The sequence below is a fragment of the Hibiscus syriacus genome, unplaced genomic scaffold (genome assembly GCF_006381635.1).
Source record: "Hibiscus syriacus cultivar Baekdansim isolate YM2019G1 unplaced genomic scaffold, ASM638163v2 tig00003507_pilon, whole genome shotgun sequence".
NCBI classification, from domain to species: Eukaryota; Viridiplantae; Streptophyta; class Magnoliopsida; order Malvales; family Malvaceae; genus Hibiscus; species Hibiscus syriacus.
In genome coordinates this window covers 783983-789724 of record NW_024061975.1, presented here as the reverse complement: position 1 = coordinate 789724, position 5742 = coordinate 783983, and the positions used below count along the sequence as shown (strand labels likewise).

Sequence of the window (5742 nt, the reverse complement as noted above, 5' to 3'; positions counted from 1 at the left end):
AAAAAGGTTATAAGTACCCTGATTGCCTCGTCTTGAGAGGACAAACTAATCTGGAGCCACCATTCCTCTGGCTGTTACTCGACAAAATCAGATATAATTGGTTACTGGTCTAAAAAGAGATCCCAAGAGATAATTAAAGAGCATGGAAGACCCTTACCAAGATGCCAGTTCTCCAAAAAATAAAGATCTTTGGGTGGAGAATCTGTCGCAACACAATCCCAATTGGAGAGAAACTCGTACAAGCCTGCCTTCTTAAAGGAAAATGTCATTCTATAGGGACCATTTAAAATTTGCTCCATGCCCTAAAAGATTGTGCCAAGGCGAGGAATACTCTGTAAATCTCAGGACTCAAGAATGACATCTTTGAGTGGTAGGGGAACATATACAAAGAATGGTTGTATTGATCTACTTCTCAACTATATCACATGGGGCTCGCTCATATGGTTGTGCTACTTTGGAATATCTAGAATAGGTGCAAAAATTTCCTTCATGATGGAAAGGTACAAGAGGATAGAGACGTCGTCATTGCAGCCTGGAACCTTTACTATGACTTCTTTGAAGTCTCTACGAGCTGGTCATATCAAAAGAATACCTCATTTGATCTCTAGCATGGACTAAACCTCTCAACTCTTTTATCATGATCAATGTGGATGGAGCGTGTAATATATCTAGTAAGGTAGCAACTATTGGAGTTGTTGCAAGGGACATACAAGGTATGGTGATTGGAAAAATGTGTATACAGATCCCTTACCCCTTTTTCATTAAGTCTGTTGAAACCGAGACTTTAACATAAGGGATCAAACTCGTAATAAAAAATGGCTGAGATAAAGTAATTATAGAAGGAGATTCGATTGCAATTGTCAATAGGCTCGTTAACTGTAAGGAAGACATGTCCATAATCAGATTGTTACTCAACGAAGCTCGAGGGCTGCTTGCTTCTAACAATGGGCTCAAAGTTTTCTATGTTAACCATGAGGCAAATAGGGCAGCTCACAGTCTTGCCCAATTGACTTTGTCAAATCTCAATCCGTTTTCGTTTTATTATGCCGAGCCTGGGTGTAGTAGATCGATTATAATTGATGATGCCATTAGAATCTAATGAATCCACTTTCTTAAAAAAAAGATAGACTAAATTGATCCATTTTATAGCAGAATGACTAATTTGAATCAATCACCATAGCAGATGGACTAAATTAATCCATCTAATAGTTGAAGAATTTATTTGACCCGACCCGCGGATAAATGGACTTGGTAGTTACTTTAACCTTGGTAGTCACTTTATGAGAGCATGTTCTAGTCTCACGTTTTGAACGAAATTGAAACTTTTAAGGGACACTTCTGACGAAAACAATAAAGGGTCAAAAAATGAGAATTCAAATATAGTTCAAGGGCCAATTTACCTAATAAGGCCACACATAAGAATGAGATTGGGTTTTGATATGTATGGATCTAAAAGCATTGAATGTGTTTTTAAATGGTTCATTGCAAACAACAAAAAATCTGAAACGGTATGGCTTCAACGTTCTTGACAACTATTAAACCTACATTTATTGTCAACAAATTCATTTTTCTTTCAGTAAAGGCCCGATGAGAAGAGAGACGTCAACATTCTCCATTTTCCTTCACTTTCTTTCTTCCCAATCAACTTTTACTTGTGTTACTTAAAAACCAATGGCTCCAAGGAAGCTCAAAAAGACCATTGGACGCGTCAAGTATCAAACCAGGATAAGTCTAGCCAAAGCTATAGGCACCTCATTAACAGACCTCAATGTTGCCATCGTTAAGGCAACGAGGCACGAAGAGCAACTGGCGGACGACCGACACTTATGAGAAATCATATACATAACGTCCTACTCACGTGGCTATATCACTGCATGTGTCAACACCCTGTCGAAGGACTCCACAAGACCAAAAGCTGGATGGTTGCACTCAAGTCTTTGATGTTGATACAAAAGCCGTTGCCCGAAGGAGATGCACAATATCAATAAGAGTTCTTCTTTTCTACCAGGCGCGATACGCTGATTCTTAACCTTTCGGATTTTGGTTTCTCTACGTTTGTGCCTACTAATGCTTTGTACATCAACGAGAGATTAGATTACAAGATTCTTGAAAGGTATGAGGAAAAGGCTAATAAAACCACATTGGCATATGATGCTGAGTTAGAGGAAGAGAACTTTGACGAGGAAAACGTTCGTAAAACAACGCACTTCCGTAGCATGAAGACCGACAGCTGCTTGAACGTTTCTTAGCCTACAGACCAACAGGTGAATTTCTTTCATTTGACATAATATTTTTTTCTAAATAAAAGAGGGAATAGCCCTTGAATTTATATCATTTGTGGCATTTTTTGGTTGAAGTGCAACAGGGTGGTGGCAACGACGCTTTACCAAATAGTGAAAGAAAGCTTCCAGTTATATTACGACATAACTGAAATACTGGCGATTTTCATCGATTGCTTTGTGGAACTAGATCTTGTTGAATCCCTCAATGTTTATGACGTATTCTACCGTCAAGAGAAGTAATTAGATGAGCTCTATGATTTCTATTCATGGTGCAAGAGTGCCGGTATTGGACGATCTACCCAGTATCCTGAAATCGAGAAAATCACACAAAAGAAACTCAATCTTATCGATGAATTTATTCGCGACAAGAATTTTGCAGCACAACAAATCGAGAATGGTTTACCTAAGAATGAACCGAAAGCAGTTGAAGAAGATGACGTTAAAGTGGTAGAAGGGGAAGCGCCAGTTGAGCAAGAAAAAGAAGATGATTCGAAAGGTATAGTTGTGCGAAAAGAGGATGATTTGTGTAACTATCGGAGAGCATGCAATGTTAACTTAAGATCAGGCGGAGAAATTCGCTTTGGCTTTCTTTGATGGCGGTTCACCGGTACCTAGATGGAAAGCTTATCAGGACGAAGCAGAGTGGGAGTCGGTGTTGGTTCAAACGTCGAGAAATCTCTACCATCTCGGAGGTGGATTCGATGTATTGATGCTTGATGGAATGTATCAACAGGGACAAACAATGAAGACCATGGCTTTAGCAGCAACCGAAATTGCGAGAAGTCGCGTTGGGATCAGCCGGTAGAATAGAAGGACAGCGCTGGCATTACCGGCAGTAGATTCTCCAGATGTGAAGAACACAGGAACGAAGGGTAGAGGTCGTCCATTCGTGGCTTCGCTGGCCGTGGCGCCACTAGCGTACGTGTAAATGCCAGGCATGGAAAAGAAGCAGAGGTTTTTGGAGAATGAACAGAGAACGTGGGAGCAATACAAAAGGAAGGGATTGCAAGGAAATGTTGGAATGTAGATATTACAAACATCTCCTTACAGTTAATTTCAAAAATAAAATTAAAAAATAAATTTTATTTTTATTATTTTTTTACATAAATTGAATAAATTTGACAAATATAAAAATTAACTTGAAAAAAGCAATGGTCACGTTTATACACACATGAAATGTGTATGCATGAACCAACTTACCTCGTTAGTTAAAGGAACCGTTGTTGTTTCTAGAGATCACAGGTTCGAGCACCAGTGACTGCAACAAGGTGATTGAACGTTCATTGTCAAATAGTTGAGAGTATTTAGAACAGATACTACAAAATTACAATAACTAAAACGTGAAATTTTAAAATACTTATGAGTATCAGTAAAAAAATGATATTTGTTGTTGAAAATTTGGCTCGGTATCGATATTGTTACCCTAAGTATCGATACTAGAGTAGCAGTATCAATACTCTAGTTTCTAGTATCAATATCCTTTTTCGGCGTTGGAAAATGGTACCTTTTCCGGCACTGGTATTGATACCAAATACCCTTAGTATCTATACCAGAGAGGCAGTTTTGATACTCTCCCCAGTAGCATCGATAATCCCAGTTAAAAAACGTCTAGAATTCATCCTAGTTCATCCAGTATCGATATTGTTCATCTAGTATCGATACTCAAACCCAAAAATGTCTTATTTAATCTCGAAAAATACTAAAAATTATCTCAAAGGTCTTAATATGGTTCCTAATCATGTGCTAAAGCTTTAGGAAGTTACTTAGGGTCATAAAATGTCATAAAAACACATGCTTTACACCTAAAACGTCATTTAATCATGAATTCAAGCATAAACCATAAAATGCTCAAATATAAAAAAATTAACAAATCATCATGCTTTAACACCACAAAGGATTAGAAATACACTACCTTGGTTACAAAATCCGGAAAAAAACTCCTTTTGTTAGTTATCACTCTCCTCCAAGGCTTGAATGACTAACCTCCACTTTTTCTAGCCAAAACATGAAAGCAAGCTTTTTGAATCACAAACAACGTGCTGAAAGGTTTAAGGAAAAATTTGAAGTATGAAAAAGGCTCAAAAGCTTACATTTGAGATATGGAACTTGAAGAGGAAGAATAAGGAAATGAGAATTAAGAGAAATGGAGGGAATAAGAAGATAAAATGTGATAAAAGCTCTCATCTTTGTAAAAAGGTAAAATTGTTTATTTGATCATTTTTCATCTTTCTACTAATAAAAAATCCATTTTTATTAACAATTGGGCTCGATCCAAACCCAATGAAGCCCACATTTGACCCAAATGACTTTAATTATGAACTTTATGAGGTTCACATGCCTCTCAGGTAAACCCAGGACTACTAACCTAAAATTTGAAGTGATGCAGTGAATGATCAGTGACAGCATGATGAGAATAACATTTTGACGTCTCTGAGCACCAACCATAGAGGAAAACTTGGAGAAAATACAAAGCGAACGAATGAAAAACTAATCCCTCTTTAACCGCAATCTCGTCTTATTTCAGACGAATAAGAAGTGTAACACCCTAATCCAGTTCGACCCGAAGATCCATGGATTATAATGTTACACGAGATTACCGAAATAGTGACCCAAAATTTTTCTTTAAAAATTATTTATAATCACTTAAAATAAATCATCCATGGTAATAAAATAAAAGTGATGAAAATCTGGGTTTACAAAATAATGGGGGCTCCCAAAGTATATCAAAATAATATAGTAGTTAATACAAATCAAAGTTACGACTAAATATATAACAAGGGTCCATAAATAGTATATTCCTTCTAAAGATGACTCAAGACGTACTCTGGTGGTCTGTGTTGGTCTGAAATGTTGCACTGGAATATTTGGCAACAATAATCACCCCACAAAATGCTTCTAAGAACATACGTACGAAAACACATTTCGAAGGCTAAGCTTATAATCTCAGTGCCTCACTTATAAATGTACTATAATATATGCATTCATTTAATGAAAAGGCTAGCAGCACAAGTATGAAACATGCTAATTTCTAATATACTAAGTTGTGGCTAGCATTATGGTGCGGCTGATGGTTATGTATCTCAGAGCTCACGCACCCACCCATCTAGCATGTCAAAGTATCCTCGGGTGCCTAAGTGAGATCCGGAGCTGCATTGGAAACATACACCGGCCCCTTGGATAAAATTGGGTAAGATCCAGAGTTGCATCAGAAATGTACACCCCGCCAATTTACTCCATCGAGTCTTGGTGCATCTGCGCCCAATCGGATGCTGAAGTACCTTGGCACTGACTTGGATATCCACTGATTGTTGTATTTCTGCTAAAATGAATTAGGGCATCCTGACTATCTCCCGAGCGTCAAACAAAGCTAGTTTTATGTAATCCTAGCTATAACTATTTCTACTATTTTGATATTAATTAATGTTATCGCTTGAAGTCTTATTTGTTGTTATTCTGGTGT

At 37.5% G+C, this 5742-nt stretch overlaps 1 pseudogene; it reads left to right on the top strand.

The window, feature by feature from the left end:
- The first annotated feature begins 1671 nt into the window (after positions 1 to 1671).
- LOC120178152 lies at positions 1672 to 3336 on the top strand (annotated as a pseudogene).
- Positions 3337 to 5742: the final 2406 nt, after the last annotated feature.